The 19,555-nt window shown below is 45.3% G+C and overlaps 1 pseudogene; it reads left to right on the top strand.

Annotated features, from left to right (window-relative positions):
- Positions 1–1,272: 1,272 nt before the first annotated feature.
- Positions 1,273–19,555, top strand: part of LOC110297964 (inositol polyphosphate multikinase-like) — a 28,933-nt pseudogene continuing 10,650 nt past the window's right edge.

Genomic DNA, 19,555 nt, shown 5'->3' with positions numbered 1-19,555 from the left:
TGTGTGGTTAGCTTCATGCATCAGGGAGGAATATGGTTTTGGGTTCATAGGTATAGAAATCTTTTTAGGTTCAAAACATAGTGAACTTTTAAATGAATGAGTCTATCTTTGGCCTAACGACCAAGAGTCCCAGGAGTCTGAAAGCCTTAAGGGGCCAGGGAGCACTGTTTGTGCTGGAGTAATTGACACCAACTAGATGGTCAGGCCAACCAACTGCAACTTCTGCTGGAGTTAAGGGTGGGGGGGCATGTGTGTCGTGTTTCCCAGTCTGGGGAGCCTAGAAAAGCAGGCACTCTGGAGCTGGGAGAAGAGGCTGCTGCATCATCTACCCAACGAGTGGAAATGAGAGGCTATTGGGAGAGGAGCTAGGTCCATGGACACCAACATTCAAGCTTAGTGGGGCTTCCAGGAGAATGCAACCCTCCCACCTCCACAATGACAAGGTTGCAACATCATAGGAAGAGTCCTCAGCTCTCTCCACAGGAGCCTTCCCTGTCCTGCGGTATGCTCTTTCAGGGTGTGTGCAGTCCCAAAGACAGTATTTTATCAAACTTCCAGGAGGCCCTGGTGGTTGGTTGTGGAGGCCCTGGTGGCTGTGGAGGCCCTGGTGGTTGTGATCTGAGGACCCCATCTTGCCTTTCCTCCAACACTGTGTTTCAACACTGCTTCTTGCCTTTCTGCGCTCTATTCTTGCAAGCATGGGCCACAGCCCTGCTCTCACCAATGACCCCCCCCCAGCCCCACCCCCCCAACCTGAGTCCCTGGCACTCTCAGATACCATGACACTTCCTGAAATCAAAATCATGGGGACAAGACAAGATGTCACGATTCGAGAGTCACACATGTAACTCCAAATACCATCCCAGGGACCTGAGGCCAGAAGGCCTGTTGGGGTATATCATCCACCTTGGAAAGCAGCAGGCACTTGAGTGGAGAACAGACCCCACCATCTCCAGAGACCCACTCTGTCTTGAGGGACTAGATTTTCAGAATCTAGTCATGCTATCTGAGGAAGGATCACCTAACCTGGTAAGATGATCGCTAACCCTTTCCCTGCCATGCAGATGTTTGGCTGGGTTTCTCTGATGAGTAGAAAAGACTTCAAAAAGTACTACAGATTTTCCTTTCCTTCACCCCAACCTACAGGCAGGGCCCAAAGTGAGAGGAGAGGCATCTCTAGACCTTGGAGGAGGCCCCGTACGCCTGCAGGGCCCAATTGCCTTGGCAGGTGGTTTTTGTGAGAAGGAGTCTTGCCTTAGAGTCCTTCCCGCTATGTGTGACACAGGCCTGGAGCAAGCCACAAGGAAAACAGCTTCACCAATGGGTTCCCCATACATTGGTTCAGTCCGAACAGACCAGGACTTGGCAGGGAAGGTGGAAAGGTTAGTTCATAAGGGCGGGTTCGGAAGCTCTAGGTCTGAGGCCATGAGCGGAGGGAGGGTTCAGTCTGGGTTAGAGAAAGTGGGGCCACTGTCACTCACTGTCTACAGAAAACGAATACAGCAAAGCATTTGGAAATTAGCCAAGCCGTGACCCAGAACTGGCCCCAGGAAGAAATAGATGCAGAGGAGAGAAAGAGAAGCATTCAACTGCAATATCAAAACCTAACAAGTTCCAACTTTTCAAGTTGAGGTGAAGAATTATGAGGCTAGTCCAAAAGGATGGGAACAGACTGTGTGTCTGTGTGTGTGTGTGCGCGCGTGCATGTGTGTGTGTTGGGGAAATTCAAGTGTACAGGAACTTTAGATGTTTGCTCGTGGGCTAGTCATTAAACAGTCAAAGGGCTTCTTTCCGGTGTGGGAGACTAATTGGTACAGAGGAAAATGGTGGTTAGGAAGCTGGTGGAATCCTAACAGAACCAGGACAGCAGGAGGGTGAGCCTGGAAGAGCCTGCCAAGGGCAGGCCACTAGTGAGAGTGACTAGGCAGAGGTTACCTCATACAGGGCTGTTAAAATCAGGCCTCCTGATATAGGTGCCACACTTCTATGTCCAAACCAGACAAGATTCTTCCGTTAGCTCAAACCCGGAAGGAGGAAGCTAGCATTTCAGAAGAGCATTGCGAAGGTCAAGAAAACCACCTCTGATGCCTGATGCATCAGGAGAGGGGCCCAGTATCTGTGCCACTTGGAGAGCCACCAAGCCTGCCACTCTGCGCCTGCTCAGAGTCCATGTGCTTGCTGGCTTCCAGACAGGTAGCCGGCCGCCTATTGAGGCAAGGACAGACTAGGCATACTCCAACATCTGGATGACACAGGTCTGAAGCAGTTACAGTGGCCACCAAGGGCCCGAGAGAGCTGGAGTCTTTTAAAAGAGTTTATACCACTGCTGATGATGTTCCTTTGGAGCTATGAGAACACCTGCCCAAATACAACTGAGCCTGGTCCCCTCTGAGTGTACCAAACAACGTATACCTAAAATCAAAACATGTGGCTCATATGTTCAACAAACCTGTATAACGGATTGGCAGAAGAGCTAGGATCCCTTTGCCTCATCGGAGAACACTCCTTGGCAGGTCAACAAGTACCTGCTGATGGAGAGGACCGGGTTCCTAGTGCTGCTCAGCATGAGGGCTTATCATGCTCACTCTGATGGCTAGGAGACACAAAACCAGCACTATGGAAGCTTAACAAAAGAAACTCTGAAGGACAGCGCCTCCAAGTTTTTCCATAATGGATCCGGCTTAAGAAAAGATGCAATTGCCTCCGGGATTCCAAAGATTGAGAAGATTCTCCAGTGGTTTGCAAATCAGAAGCACCCTAACATTGAGGTTAAGTTTATTAGTGTTTATGAAAGTCCATTTCAGCCAACTACTAAAAAGTCAAGTGATGTGCTGGGTGGTGGTGGCTGGACGACAGCTTGGGCTGTGGAGGGAGGTTCCAGGACAGCCAAGGCTTCACAGAAAAACCCTTTCTCGACCCCCCCGCCCCCAAGTCAATCAAGCGATAGCACTTGGGCCAGGAAGTCTCTCTCTCAAGGCACCTGTCTGAAGTGGAGGACCTGGAGCCCAGTAACAACTTTCCCCTGTCCAGCAGCCCGGCAAGCCTGCTGGGTGGTCAGTAGGTAAGGCTTATCAATGAGTTCAGGGGGCTCAGAGACTTATCCTCAAATAAGCTCCACATTTAAGACTTCATTCAAAGTTGAAACTCTGGAGCAAGAAAACATGTGGAAAAACACATTCCAGGAACATTTAAATGGAAATATGCATTCAGATGGAAAAAAAGTTATCGTTCCACCTTCCTGCCAGTGGCCAGGAGATCATAGTAAATATAAATAGTACAAGTTAGGGTGATAGGCTTGGCTCAGGGTTCCCTAGCCACTTAGGAGATTGGGGATATATGTAGGGTCTGAAGCATTTAACTCTAATTTTTAGAACTGCAGATCCTGCTCCACTATGATTGGGGAGGCCTGCAGGCATTGGTGGTGTGCCTGTAATGCTTTGTAAAACATTTGAGTCAGTCAATGGTTTTTCCTTGTAATTTTGGTAGAAGGCTACATTTTAATATTCTTACTCAGGAATACAGATCGGGTCATTAGAGAACTATTAAAAGAACCCAGAAAAACAAAAACAAAGAAAGCCACAGGGCGTGTCCAATGGGGAAAGTGTGGGGTTCGGGAGTAAAACAGCCGCAATGCTTTGCCAAGTGCAAACCACCGCTCAGTTATTCCCCGTTCAGTTAGCACTTTCTACTGTCAGTTGCCACGGAATCTCTGTCCACCTAACCTTGCCAGTGAGCAGTATCTAAACTGTGATATCATCAGACCACCTTACGATCTGGGAAGCACAGGCTGACCTCCGCAGTGCTGGGACTAGGAGCTCTCTAAGACTGGGGAAGTTCTACACAGAAAGCAGGCTGTGCAGGGTCTATATTAAGAGTTGAGACCAGTGTACAGGGAAAAAAATAGTGGGTTAGATGGCTGTGTTCCATGAGTGAATCTCCTCCATTTCCTTCTCTGTATACTCATACCGAGCTTCATGGCAAGGGTGGACGAGGCAGAGAGCCCATAGCAGCAACACAGCACTGAGATTACAGGTGTGGGATTTTTTCTCTCTCCAAGGTTGAGGAGAAAAAGAGAGCACTTCTCCCTCCCTCCCAGGAATTTCAGCTATGGAAAAGTCTTCATTTACTAAGCTGTGAAAAGTGTCATAAACTGACATTCTTGATTCTCAAACTGATACTTTCGGTTTAAGCTTTTGAGAGCCCTTTTCATTGAAAACTCCCGTTTCTTCACGTGCCCCCTTTACACTTAAGCCTTTGCATGAACGTGTTTCTTAGAATTTGTTTAAGCGCTTCACCTGCTGTGTGCAGGGTTTGGTTTAGACTGGAATCCTGCGTTGGCTTCACTTTCATGACATCTGGCAGAGAAATTAGAATTTAATTTCATTCAAAACTGGACAGTGCCACTTGTCCTGGAAAAAAAATAGATGTTGGGTCACCTTTGCATTACAAAGCACTGTAAGAAAATGGAAGATGAACTTGCAAATACAGTTTGCTGCAATTACTTTCACTTAAGACTCACTACTGTGTGTAGATGAATCAGCTTGCCATATTTCTGCAAAATATTTCCTATTATCTTATGGACTTACTTTTTGACCCCCCCTCTATAAATACAAATTAAAAAAATAAATCCAAGTGCCATTTTCTGCAATGTGGAGGGAATTTTTAATAGCCCAGGACTCCTCAATGGGTAGTTTGCAAAAGTCTGCGCCCTAATTTAAACGTGAAGCAAATGGGCCAGTACGCCTAAGCGACATGCACATTTTGCAACCTTCCCCTCTGGAGGCAGTAAGTGTTCTCCGAAGCGGCTTTCCCTTTCCTGCCTAAGCGAGTTCTGGCTACAGAAAGGTTTGTTTCTTCCACTTTGTGGGAATGGATTTCAAGCGATAATTATTAGAATGGTTTCAGTTTTAGCCTTTCTTCTTACAATATTGACTCTTGTCATTACCTGGGTGCAGTTCAGTACTTAAGCTCATCTGGTGACTGCTTTGAATCGTAAGAGGCACTTGAGGACGGTATCAGCTGCACAGTGATGAATCGAACTCAAGTATACACAGCCTCTCAGCACATTTCAGCTCAGTAAAAAGCCTGACCGACCCAGATTCCCTTCATTTACAGCTGTTTCAAGCACAGTTTGCAAAACCAGTGTCCTGTCTGTCTGTCTGTCTGACAGACCAGGTTTTGTTTTTTACTAAGATAGGAAGTAATTCTCATCTCTGCATTTTAGGAAGGGATTAAATAATTGGATTCTCTTTGTAACACTGTTGCCGGCTTGTGTTACTCTTTGATTGTGTTTTAGCGTGATCAGCCCATTCACGTGATCAGGGTGAGTCCACCTGTCCTGTCTTTTTAAGGTGAGGCTGAGATTTGCACTTTGGGCATCAGGTGCCCATCACTAGCTAGGCATATGTGAACACATAAGCTTCAAGAAAGAAATACACGAGGAGACATGAAAGGCACACTAGCCTCCCCCCAACATTGTTGTTGTGTTCTTTCTTGTGAAATGCATTCATGGAAGGAACTCTTTAAAAAAGAATTATGGTTGTGAATATATTTCTGAAATAAAACTTTAAATTGTAAAGTAGTTTTATAATAACTCTTTCTTTCTTTCTTTCTTTCTTTCTTTCTAGAAAACCCACTGTCCTCATCTGAGCTCACCCGAGGTTTTTACTCCCGGTGGATGTACCCGAGTTCCCTTGCTTCTTTTGGGGATCCCTGAGGTCATGCTTCTGCCACATTTTCTACATCATCTTCAACTCAGCCCCTGTCTTGTCCTCTGAGGGCCAGACACCTGCTCCCTGACTCCTGCCGCATTTCCAGCCATTGTCTCCGAGCTTCTTAACCACCCCATCCCTGACGCGTTCTTCTGTGCACAAACTGCTCGTGCAGAGTCTGCTAACTGGGTCCTCAGCTCTGGAGACCCTTAGGCACCATCACAGAGATCCCATGGCTCCCCACTACCAACAGATTAAAAGGCTACACTATTTACTGTAGCTCAGGAGACTTTAAGCCTGCTTCTGGCTCCACCCGCCTCATCCCCAGCCATTTCATTTCTGCACAACTAGCCTTACTTGTTCCTGAACATTCCACATGCCCTCCGCATGGGTTTCTCCAAGGTCAGCTCAGGGCAAGTGCCACTTTGAAGTGATGATGTTTTCCACTTCAGGTTAGGTTTCCTTGGGATTTATGGTTTGGGGGACTCTGATGCAATTCTACTTTGCAAGGTTTCCGTGGAGGCCAGAGGGCTTAGAATCCAGGGGTCCTTCGATCCTACCAGTATCAGCTCTGTTTCAGATATCATTCTGGGATTAAGAGGCAATGTTTGTGGATTAGTAATTTGATTTTGAGGAAGGGTTTGGCAGGGTATTCTGGGGAGAGGCAGCCTGTGTATGGTAGATACACCCGTGTTCACAAGTTTGTCTTAGAGTTTGTCTTTTGATATTGTAAACATTCCAAGCTCTGGTCAAATTCCCGGTGCCTGCCCTAAGCAAATAGCATTGTTTCTCTGAGAGGAGGCTGTATATTCAGTTAGCTTTTAGATACTTGGTTACATACCTGCAGTGGCCACTCAGTCAATGCAGGTTTGGAATGAACAAAGAAGTTTCCATCTCCCCACTCTCACCCCCACCCCAACCCCTGGCCTGGATTCTGCACTTGAGCAGCAAACCAAGGTTCACTTATTATGGTGACAGCGGCAACTGTAGCGAGACTCGGATTTGCCTCCATGGGACTTTGAATATTTTCAGTCTAGTTATCTATTGCTTTGCTGTAAGAAGGCTAATCTTGTACAAAAGGAGGAGACAAAAGAAGAGGAAAATGAAGTGAGGAGAGGGGGCCCCAGTATCCTAGAAGAAACAGCCAAGCACAGAGGAAAAGCACGGGAGGGGATGTGACCGCATCCATTCCCTAGAAGTGGACTCTGAGTCCTGCTCCGTGCTAGGCACTGTTCTAGAAACTGAGAACACCTGCGAGCACAAAGCAAGTCTCAGTTTCTCCTTTTGTAGGAGTCCCTAAATAAAACAGAGAAATTAATATACTAAAATGCAATAAATGAAACCCTCAAAATCTGTGGTCGTGCTGAGAGTTCCAGGAGAGATGATGGGGTGGTCACCTCCTGTCCTGTCTAGGAAAAGGCTCAAGAAGTGAAGCTAACTACAGGAGGCAGAAAGTAACAACTGCCAGACTAAGGGAGACGCCAGAGCATGGCTCAGAAAAATGACTACGAAGTAGGATGTGATCTGAGTACCTCACAGGGAAAACCATCCTAACAAAAGAGTCTGGAGCAACTTCTCCAGCATCCAATTCTCTCCCCGGGGAAAGGATTCCTCAGAGGCTAAGACTGCATTATAGCTCCTTACAATGAAAAGTGTGTGTGTGTGTGGTGGGGGGTTGTTTGAATGGGCCTAACTATAATATTTATTTACTTCACTCAGCAAGAAGTAGCCTCTAGGGCAGACATAACTGATTCCAGAGAGTCTTCCTCTGCATCCAGGTTCATTCCAGAAAAGAGGAGAGTGAGTGAAGGTCAGCGAGAGCTTGGAGAGTTTTACCCTGTGGTCCAGACAGCACCAACATCCCTGTGGAACAGCTTTTGTGGTTGATTTATTTACTTTATAAAAATCATTTCGTAACCAAGGGAAATGCACTAGGAGTTTTTGGTGAGGAAGGGCTTATAGGGTGGTTGATTCTCTAGGAATTATCCAAGGCTTTGGATGATGCTGTCTTCTCTCAGACAAGGTATTTCTCTGTTCTGACAAATAGCTGTAGGATGGCACTAACACACCCTGGCCCTCACACTTCAACCTCACCACTTGATGTTTTCAGAGGCACTGGGGAGGTGAGCTATAAGCCCATCAATGCTCGTTGGTTTGATTAATTCTGGTCTGCCCTTATTTATTCTGAGAGTGAGGCTTGGGGTGGCTGGATCCCGGGCTGTGACTCTTATCAGCGAGTCAATCGAAAGTTAAGTTCAGTTTCTAAGCTGATCCTCCTGGATCTTACCAGTGCCCCCGAGACAAAAAGCAGCATTAAGTCTGGGCTTATTCTCCGTGACTAACTTTGCCCAGAGCTAGTTACCTCTTTGAAGTCTTTGAGATGACTGGTTTTGTTTATTGTTTGTTTTAAGGTCTAACCCTCTTTCCTTAATGGTTTCACCTGCCTCTCAGGCCATTTCTAGAAGTGGCAGTCTTAGCACCTTCTCCTGGTCCAGCTTAGCTTGGGGGTTTTCTCACCAGCTTCCAAGATCCACAGGCTGGGCAAGCAGAGCAGGGCTCAGGTAAGATAGTAGGTGTTCTGGGCTCTGAGCTGAGAGTAGAGGAAGTCAACCGTTATCATCCAAAAGAGCTCCTAGAGCCGCCATGCAGACAGAGTAGCACAGCACAGAAGAGTTCCTGGCATAGAGATCTTTTTTTTTTTTCTTTCTTTCTTCTTCTTCTTCTTCTTCTTCTTCTTCTTCTTCTTCTTCTTCTTCTTCTTCTTCTTCTTCTTCTTCTTCTTCTTCTTCTCCTTCTCCTTCTCCTTCTCCTTCTCCTTCTCCTTCTCCTTCTCCTTCTCCTTCTCCTTCTCCTTCTCCTTCTCCTTCTCCTTCTCCTTCTCCTTCTCCTCCTTCTCCTCCTCCTCCTCCTCCTCCTTCTCCTCCTCTCTCTCCCTCTTCCCTCTCTCTCCTTCCCTCCCTACCTCTCTTTTCTCTCTCTCCTTCCCTCCCTCCCTCCCTCTTTCTTTCTTTTCTCTCTCCTTCCTTCCTTCCCTCCCTCCCTCCCTCTCTCTTTCATTCGTCCTTTCTGTCTGTCTGTCTAAAGATTTCCTTGGCCTTGGCCTTTTATCAGTTTTTCATGTAGAGAAAAAAAAATCCAGGCTTCTGCCATTGGGAATGTGGGATGGAGACCTCATGCCTTCTCTGGTCCTCTCAGTGCTCCCAGGAAAAGTATATCCTTTGGAAAGGAGACAGCTGGCTTTCTGGGGAACCGACCTGGGTAGCTCTGCTAGCATGGATGCTCCTCATCGCTGTAGCTCCACAGATCAACTTTCAGTTTTAAAGAAGCTTATCTATCCACTCATTTACTCATTCATTTTACAAATATTGGGCACCGACTATGTGCTAGCTCCAGTGTCAGACACCAGAGACAGACTAATCCCCCTCCCCCAAACAGACAAATATAAAAAGCCCTGCTCATGTGGATTTCACATTCCAGGGTTTCTTTTTACTTGTGTGAGGATGACCCTGGGAGTCCTTTGTTCTCCATGTTATCAGGAGTCAAGTTTTGTTCTCTTTGTGTTACAAATCCCAACACTTTCCCCCAATACTTTACTTGTTCTTAGGCAAGAATGGTTCTCTTCAGTATCTGCTAACAGACCAGGATGGCTGGAGTTCCTTTGGCTTTTATCATTAGCCTTTGGAGCTGAGGGTAGCTCCTTCTACCTAGTTTATACCTGCAGGATAGAGCAGGTTGCATGGGAGTTAGCACCATTATTTTTTTTAAAAAATAAAGGATGCTGGATAGAGTTGAGGAAATAGGGTGCCAGCCAGCCAGGCAGAGGCAGCCTGGATTATTGTCTAGGAAGGCTAGGCACATTAGAAGTTCACTTAATTATACTATTAGAAGCTGAGAGACCAATTAACAACTTGGAGGGCTCAGAAGTCTGCTGTCACCAGAGTACAGACATTGAGGAAGGCTTCGTTTAGCCACGGTGTCTTCCGGACAGTGGTTGGAAACCAAATATATATGAGAAACACAGCCCTACATCTCCCCAGATACCACAGCCACATAAAACCTTGGGTTCTATGCTTGACTCTCTCTCTGTTTCAACTGTGTGTGTGTGTGTGTGTGTGTGTGTGTAGGCCCATGTGACAACATGTCATCTGTGTTCCTCTTATGAATACTACCAGTGCCTTTATCTCTTCTCTGCCTTCCTAGGAGTCTCTCCTTTATTAAGAAGAACAATACGGCCTCTGTCTTAATCTTGCACCCCTGAACTGCTACTGATGCTCAACCTAGCCAGGGCACTTACATTCACCAAATCCACTCTCCTAAGAAAATAATCAGAGTTAAGATTTGAACATGGGTGCCAGAAAGGGAGAAGGAAGCTGCCATGGTCACCTTTTTCTACCCACTAGATTTTGTATATCTTTTTAATGATGTTTCATAGCCACACCTAGTCACCTGCTAAACCTGGCTATAGGATCCAAGAGTAGCAGCTCCCTCAGTTAGAGACAACCTTGGTGAGGATGAGGCTAAGACCATCATCCTGTTGTCACTGAAGACAATTTCCAGGAAAAGTGGAAAGCCCCCTCAGGTCTGGCAAAGCTCCTGTGTCACAGAGTTGGGGATAGTTTGGAGGGAGACCGGAACAGTCTCTTGCTTTTATTAGGCAAGATGAGGAGGTCACCTCATGTGCCTCACAGGGCCATGCCTTTCCTGGCCAACACAAGTAAAGCAGTTAGTAAAAATGATTGGAAAGAGGAAATTCTGAGGGGAATTTGATTGGGAACTGGGGAGATACCACACATCAGGTACCACATGTGGGACATGTAAACATGCACTCTACAAGTGTGTTTCAGTGGAATTGTTGAGGGCATCCTTAGAGATTCATGAGAGTGTCTTTGTAGCTGGCTGAGGGTCTGTCTTCCCCAGTCTAGGTGCTTCCTAGCATTTTATCCTCAGAGATTTCTACCATTCCCCTACTTCCAGCCATGTCAGTTATCACTAAACAGTGCAGTAGTAGTTGGTGTATTTGGGAGATTCTCAGAAGGTTCTCGAAGGGAGTTTGACTCTACAGGATTTTAGGGGTAAAAGAAAGCAGTGTTGCTCCTTCTTGAATCGTTTGAATTCTGCTCTCTCACACAACACAACCCAATAGTATTACATCAGCATTTTCCAAGCAGCTTGGTGGGCCACAACCCACTTAGTCACCGAATTCAATTTGCCCTACCTCCTGCTTTGTAAAAAGCCCAGGACAGAGTACTATGTTCTTTGAGGTTCTTCTCAGAGTCCAGCGTCAAGTGCTGCTCAAGGCTGAGCACCTGGAAATCTTGTCCCAAGGTCAGCAAGTTTCTGATAGCAGCTTCAGTCAGAATTAAACCAGGTTCTGGAGAGCTCAGACACAACCGAGCCACTCAGGACCAAAGAACAGTGTTCTGTAGCACGCCATTCTCTAGCTCTCTGTTGAGCATGCTCCCTGCTCCAGGACAAGGAGAGGGTTCATCTTCTATTTTGAACCCAGTTCTGTTTTTAGTGGTTGGTCTTTCTGGGAGATTCTCAGGTTGCCCTTGAAGGGCAAACTTCAGTTAGAGCCCTCCACAGAGTGCATATTTTCACATCAGCCTTTAATTTCAAATGGAGAACTAGCTTAGCAGAGGATGACACTTCCAAACATTTGTGTCTATGTAACCCTTCATTTAAATATCCACCTACTTCACAAGTTTCATAGGTTAGAACTGTAAACAGTTGGGTAGCTAGTCGTGCAGTCTAATGTTTTAAAGGAAGAGCCTGGTCTTTGAAGTCATGTTAGGATAGGCCAAGCTGAGGTAGCCAATAGATTAAAAAAAAAACAAAAAACAAAAAACAACCATTTGTACAGAATAGATGCTTATTTCTTTCTTAAAGCACAGTCCAGGAAGCTGTTCTAATTTATCGGTGTGCGGGCAGGGGGAAAAAAATACCATGCCATATTGGCAGACAGCGCCTGGACTGATTCGGCTCTGCCACATTCTACAACTTTCAAGGTTGGCTTTCAAGGTTGCTGCGATTACCGTCATTTCATCACCCATTACTATCACTCCAGCGCATAGGGCAGGCAGGGAAGCACGTGGTTTTACGGCCATCTAGACATGGCCTGCACCTCTTCTATTCGCCTCATTAATGCTATGAAAATGGTTAGTAGCCAGTCAAACAAACACCTAGAAACGGTAGAAGTAGACGATAGACCTGGGTCAGAAGAGGGAGACTTGCAGATCTTGGACTTGGATGGGAGCTCAGGTATCGCCTCAGGCCCAACACAGTATAGGTGCCAAGTTTCCTATCTCGTGTACTCCTTTCCCCTTGGTATCTCAGCTGCCACTTTGATTTGGGAAAGGAATAAACATCAGGCTCTCCTCTTCTAAAGATATTCTGTACCTTGTGACAAAAGGTGAGAGACTCAGGTAGAAGGAAGCACAGGGGCAGGTGCGGACTGTATAGTCTCCGGCTGTAGGAGGCAAAAGTGTTGTCCTCATCAACCTTTGTTGTTCTCAGCCTTTACAAAGCTGTGGCTCGTCACCAACAATGTCATAGGATCTCTTGAATTTGCTGCCACCCCTCAAATTGTGATTGCTGCTTCTAAATGTGTTTGTATTTTTTGCAGAATTGTGTGTGTGTGTGTGTGTAGAGGTGAAGGGGGAGAGGAAGGGAGAGGGAGGGAGAGAGAGGGAGAGAGAGAAGGAGAGAGAGGGAGAGAGAGACAGAGACAGAGAGAGCGATAGATATTTTGGAGAAAAGCCAACATTAATCCATAGATATTTTAGAAGGCCACCATGAATCATAATTTTGCATATTTTATGAACTGTCTTTTCTCCTAGTTTGGCTGAACCAACTTCACCACATCTCCCTCTTTCTTGTTCAAGTCCTTCTGTCCTGACTTTCTGGTATCTTAGGTCATCTTCAACTTGTACACCCCTACCATGGCCATTAACCTACCCACTGACCTGTCCTTCTGTCTGTCTGAGTGGATCATTCCATCATCCCACCCTGTGTTACCCCTTTGAAGACACTTATACATTGCTTGGATTGTTATACATATTTTCCCCAATACCCATCATGTCTCCCCAGTGAGATACTGGAGGGCATTTGTATGTGATGGAAATGTCCAGTGCCTTTTTAAAAAAATCATATTTGATTTTCTTTATTTTCCCTAGCCTGACCTGAATATATCTGTAGATGATGGTGGCCATATGAGAGAGCTCAGGAGACTGTGGTGGTCCTGAGCTTGAGATATGTGTGTATCACTTGATTTGTAAGGACTGAGAAAATCCATCTCCTGGATGTGTCACAGGCAGCTTAGAAACAAAAAGGGGTGGGGCGGGCAGAATCAGTCAGGAGGAGAGAACAAGAAAATGACTCTCAACCTCTCTGTAACATGTTAGCTACAATGGACCAGTAGTGCCTGGTCCAATCAGAGAGTCTGGCAATTCCAGGGTGTGAGGAGCTGTGGAACACAGCTCAGTTGGTAGAACAACAAGATTCTCAAGACAAGATGAGGCCACTTCCCCTAACTTGAGCAATCACCATGCCTTCAGAAATGCCCAGATAAGACTTCTTGTCTTGGGAAAGGTGGAAAAAGGTGGGCCAGGTAGGAGAGTCCTTCAGTTCTTGAGTGTCAAAGGGGCTCAGATTTACCCTCTGCAAGCTGGAACTGAAATGACTCCCAGCTGCTCTCAATTCCAGAAGTGCCCAGTGAGCCCTCTGTTTGAAATGCAGTGACCTGTGGAATTCCAGGACTCCCTGAGCAACTGTCCTATGTGGGGTAAAGTGTGTTTGTCACCAAGAAGAGAAAGGAGTGGTGCATGAGAGAGGTTTAAAGAGTAAAGTTCCTACTGGAAAATTTGGCTTTTGACCTAGAGAAGAGCCAGGGATGAGAAAAGTGTCTGCTTTCCCCACAACTGTACACCCCGGAAACTCCCCCTCTCTAAATGTCTTTCTCAGGGGCATCACCGCTCATGCTTTTTATCCAGAGACCTTAACATTTGGCCTTTCCACCTAAAAAGTGACAGAAAGTATGCAGAGGTGAGTGGTAGGGAGACAAGGGTGAGATTCTGGAGACTCCATAAGGGTGCTGCTCTCCTGAGGCCTCTCAGTCCAGGCTTGACTTATTGTCTATATGTAGGTTGTCCAAACTTCGGCTCCTTTTTTGAGATGGGGCCTCTGCTAGAGTTCTGGGTGTTTGTTATGATCCATCACAAAGAACAAGCTGGATGGAAGTCCTTCATGAGCATGTGCCACCTCAGGTGATTTCTAACCCCCAAGAAGAGGCTGCCAGGGTGCCGGGTCACCCAAGGGCCACTACTTAAGCCCTTCCATAGGTGAGCTCCAAACAGGAGTTGTCCAATAATGTAGTGGGTCTTAGACAATGCTAAGATGAGAGTGCACAGAGTCGGCCAAGCAATGCCTCATGAAACTTATCTCCAGGCACGCCAAGGGTACAGGATGAATTCACACGAGATGTTTTCGTTTATTTATTCAAATGATTCTCAATTTAAAAAGGATTCTACCAGAGCATCTAGCAGAGATCTAGCAGTAATTCTGGAGTTAGGTTGGCTGAGGTGGGAATAAGGGTCTTAAAGAAAGGCTTGAACCCTTTTGTCTCTGCCTCCACTGGATGTAGACAGCCTCCACAACCAACCTTAAATTCTGAGCTTCTTTGACCCAGATTTTGCGTTCCAGAGCTGACCTATGTGCTCCTACTTTTTTTTTTTTTTTTTTTTTTTTTTTTGCAGTAGGTCCTTTTCAAAGGTACCTGAAAAGACCATCCTTTGGGCAGTTAAATATAAAAGTGTGAATAACATGCACAGGATTGCTTTCAGCCCAGTAACTCTGAGGATTCCTGGGATGTACAGATGGGAGGAAGCCATGCCTGTTGTATATATGCAGAAGGAAGATGAATGAGAACCTGGGTTCTTATCATGTCTCCAACTCTTTGCCTACCCAGGCTGCTCTCCCCTTCAGCAGATCAACATGTGAGGGTGTTTGGTTTGGGCAGCTTTTGGACAGGACAAAGTGAAGGTGAGGGAACACCCAGTATCTCGGATGCTTTTCTGAGAAGGTCAGCTCCTCACTGGCTGGAAGACTTCATGAAGAGAACTCCCCACGGGGGGCTGATGTTTCTTGAAGGAGTAGAGGCATCCTTTGGAACAGCAGCTCAAGTCACATGTTTTCTTGTGATTTGTATCCAAGAATGGCAGGTGTGATTTGCTTTAAGATACAGAAGTAAAAAGCAAAGGTGCGTGGATATATTCAGGTTTTCAAGGAGATGGGCTTTGCTAGAATATCTAAGAGTCAAAAAGCAACTCAGGGGAGACTTGGCAACATGGAGGGCTCCTAGCACCTGACTTCCAGAGTGTTATTCTCCCAATGGCAACATCTTTAGAAAGTCATCATTTTCCAAAGCCACAAGGTAAACATGCCTAGCATAATGTCCAAAAGTGCCTTCTTCCAGCTTTTCAAGGGCAGGGAAGGAAATCTGTTTATCCTTGAGTCAGCAGAGGCCTCTGTAGTTCACAGCAAGGACAAGGGACATGGAGGGAAGTTGGAGGATCTGCGAGTGACGTGTACTTTTACCAGACTGAATTCCCTGAAGGGTCACATCTGTGTAGGCTATCACAGTTGTCACCGCCATTCCCCCTGTCCCCGGATATTTCTTATGGCGCCTATGTTCCAGAATGTAATGTAATGTGGACACTTGAGCATTGCTAAGTATTATATATATATATATATATATATATATATATATATACATATATATATATATATGATATATATTGATATATCACTTTCTTGTAACAAGTAACCTGTGCATAATCCAGGGAAATGGGACCTTTTCCAAACATCTCTCTTTAAAATGGTAAAATAGATAAGTGGGAAAAAAAAGACCCACAAATTTGTAGGGACACCCAGTTTTTCTGGATCAGAAGGGTTGGGGGAATGGTGTTGCTGACTATAGTTGTGCTTGCTGGATCAGATGTGTGTATAGGAAGGGCAATGTTACATATCCATTAAGATCCAAAGTACTGGCTGGCAAGGGGTGGAAAGACTTCTCTGGGTGAACACTGAGTTCAGGAATCAGAGAGGCTGTAGAGAAGGCGATCACAGTCCAACTTTGCTGTATCTCAAGGGACTGTGGTTTGACCCCTGAGGCTCTTCTGATGTCAATATTTGCTGTGACTTGTCTCATGGCCCTTCTTCCTGCTGTCTCTTCAGCTTCTGCCCTGTGCAAACCCCCACAGGTCTGCTGATAGCTAACCATCTTTTTTCCCACCAACCCAGCTGAGGACAGCTTTGTCCTCTCCCAGTTCATTGATATCATCTCTGTCCACACTAGGCTTTCCCTGGATTGCTGCTTTCTCTTGTGGTTTGAACTTTTCCCCCTTCTAACATTTAAGGAGGAAGCAATGCATATTTTTTTCTTTTGCATAGAACATATAAAATAAGAGAAAATATCCTTTTGGAGAGAGCCAGCCATCCTATATATCTTGACAGAACATCTGCATTGTTTTCTATATGTGTATCTAATGTATTTGATAGTTTACAAAAATTGATACCATGCTGTTGATATGTTTTTGTCTTTCATTATCTACTTAAGATTGTAATACATGTGTTTTCTTAGCTGAGGCTCTTCCCAGACCACATAAATGTTCTACTGGATGATGGAGTATCATAAGTCTATTATTTATAGCTTCCCAAAAGGTTTGCTCTTTATATCCCCTCTGGCACCCTTTGACCATGGCTGTATCCCACCATCTCAGGAGATGGATGGAGGGGACATGCTAGTGAGAGACCCCGATGAGAGAGTAGAGGAATGGATGTGGTGGAGACACTCTCCACAGCTGAGAGATTAAGTGTCAAACATGGTATGGTGAGTCTCCAGAGACGACACTTTCACAAGAGGAATTCTTAGATGGTGCTGAAACTTGGCTGGAGCTGTCAGACAAGTCTGCTTCTCTGGGCCAAGATCTCTAGAAGGATAACCTTCTAGAAGGGATGCTTTCCTTCTCCCCATCCCCCTTTACCTGGTCAACAGTGAATATATAATTATTAGCTATAAAGTGTTCTCATTTCTGAAACTCTGAAACTGTTAGAGGAAAAGGCAGAGATAAACACTTCAAGATTGGGACACCTGCTGTGGGTTTTCAGTTCGACAGTATCTAGAAATCATCTAGGAGTGAAAATTCAGATTAGGTTAGCCTGTGGGCAGGCCTGAGGAAGATTGTTTTGATTAAGTGGTAAAACCTCCCCAAAAGGAGGGCAACTTCATTCTCTTGGCTTGGGTCCTAGCAGCTGAGCCCCAGCTTCCATTGCTCTCTGCTCCCTGACTGGCTGGCAAGGACTTTCTACTGTGGTGGACTTTACCCCCAAACTCTGAGTCAAAAGAAACCTGTTCTCCTGTGTCTTTTGTTAGGCTATTTTATCACAGCAACAGAAACAAACAAAACTAGCGCCTAGTCCCAACTCATCAGACTGCAACACAGCTCTACACCCAACAATTGGGCAACCTCATGGAAAAGGGGACAGACAGAAAGACTGTAAGGGCTAGAAGATCATGGAGTTTGCTGTGAGGTTGTGTCTCCTAGAAATGTTAAAGAAGCAACACTCACCAACATAGCTGCCTAAACAAGACCAAAGCAAGGATATAGCAACAGATATAATGGCCTCAACCCTAGACTAAGAGCTACAGGCAACTAACGAATGACGAGATTGGGAGAAATAATATTCCCAGAGGGAAGGGACCCCAGTTGGTATCCAACAATACCAAGTGGTCAGGCCTGAAATCATATACATACAATAACATTATGCAGACTGAGAAGGTTGAATTTATATTATAGGAATGCATATACATATATATATATAATTAAAATATTGAATCTGGAGATTTTGATATGTTGACTTTGTATCTGACCATATTCTTATTCCTAATTCTTTCTCCCACTTCTCCACTTCTCTCCCTCATCATCCTACCTCTTTTTTCTTCTTTTATTTTCCCTTCCTTCCTTCCTTCCTTCCTTCCTTCCTTCCTTCCTTCCTTCCTTCCTTCCTTCTTCTTGAGACAGAGTCTTTATAGCCTAGGCTGCCTCCTGCCTCTGCCATCGGAGTTCTGTGATTACAGATGTGAGCCTCCATGCTCAGTTTATAATCCCTTATTAATCCTGCTTGCCAGGCAACTTGTAGCATCTCAGTGCATAGACATAGTCTACAGATATCTAAGACTTCTTTTTTCTCTCATAGAACTTCAAGTCAAGTTATATGGTCCTGTTTGGTTGTTGGGTTAAATATGGAAATTCCACACTTTAGAGGAATATCTATATTTAAGTTAAGATTGAGTTTAAGACGTTTGCACAGTGCCACTTTGCGGTGTTGGGTGGCTAGGAGAACCTGCATTTCAGGAACATTTCCCTACTTTTCTGAGCTCACTGAGCATATGGTAGCTGAGTACAGTCAGTCCATAGTGCTTACTGCATGGTGCTTGAGCAGAAGGCTCAATTGGAATCACATGAAGAGAGTTGTTGTAAGAGTTGGGGGCAGAGAAAAGCACACGTAGGTAGGGCCTGTACTTCTGGAACCTTGATAGGGAACCACTAGAAATGAACCCTTGTGCAATTTTTCCAAGTCCTTGCCACAGGGCCTTTCATCTAGCAGGTATTTTCCTCCCTCCTGCAGGCATAAACTCGAGACATTTAAAGGGATGAAAAAAAAACCCCATGGGGGATGGTTTTGTGCAAACATCTCAAGTAGTCAAAAGCAATTACCTTTAAAGCAAAGTATGGGGATCCTGTGAATCGACTTGCTCAGTCAGGGGTACTCTGAGCATCTTCAGGACCCAGTGTCAGCTGCCACAGTTCCTCCTCATTATTTTGGCCTTCCTTGCTTTTGTTCTATAACAGACTGGCTTGCTGAAAATAGGAAGCCAAGGCAGCCTTTAGGTTGGACCACTGATGCACAACAGAGGCAGAAAACAGGACCATGAGCTGACTTCCTCCCCTTGAGATCCCCATTTGAGAAATCTGAAGAACTTTCTAGTCACTGTTCAGTCCATTAGGCTGGATGTCTCAGCTGGTCTTTAGTAGAGGCCAGAATGCCAAAGAAGTAGGCTCTAATGCTAGTCTAATGGCAGCGAATGGATTTATCAGTGAGAGCGAGAGCAAATAGGAAAAGACAAAAGCTTCCCTGTCCTTTAGATAGGCTACCTCCAGAATCTAGTGGCCTAGATTAAAGGTGGATCTTCACATCTCAAAAGGTCTGGATTAAAAGTGGGTCTTCACACTTCGATTTAAGAAAAAAAAAAAAACCCTCTCACAGGTGTACCCAGTCACTTGGGTTTTAGTTAATTCCAGATGTAGTCAAGTTGACAACCAAAAATAGCCATCACTCCCCTTCCCCCCAAATCAAGTATTCCTGTCTGCTGCTCTTGTGGAGGAACTGAGTTTAGCCCTCTATTGAATGTAGGATTGGTGAAGATCTTTTCCCAGTCTGTTGGTTGCTGTTTTGTCCTATTGACAGTGTCTTTTGCCTTATAGAAGCTTTGCAATTTTATGAGAAAAGAACTCAAGAAGTTACTCCAGAGAATCATATAACCCTATTAAAAATGGAATACAGAGCTAAACAAAGAATGTTCAACTGAGGAATATCAAATGGCAGGGAATCATCTAAAGAAATGTTCAACATCTTTAGTCATCAAGGAAATGCAAATCAAAACAACCTTGAGATTCCACCACACATCAGTCAAAATGGCTAAGATCAAAAACTTAGGTGACAGCAGATGCTGGCGAGGATGTGGAGAAAGAACACTCCTCCATTGCTGGTGGGATTGCAAGCTT

The sequence above is a fragment of the Mus caroli genome, unplaced genomic scaffold (assembly GCF_978045245.1).
Source record: "Mus caroli unplaced genomic scaffold, Mus_caroli_1 scaffold_8, whole genome shotgun sequence".
Classification (NCBI taxonomy): domain Eukaryota; kingdom Metazoa; phylum Chordata; class Mammalia; order Rodentia; family Muridae; genus Mus; species Mus caroli.
Note: the sequence above shows the minus strand (reverse complement) of the source record. Positions and strands in the feature narration are given on the sequence as shown.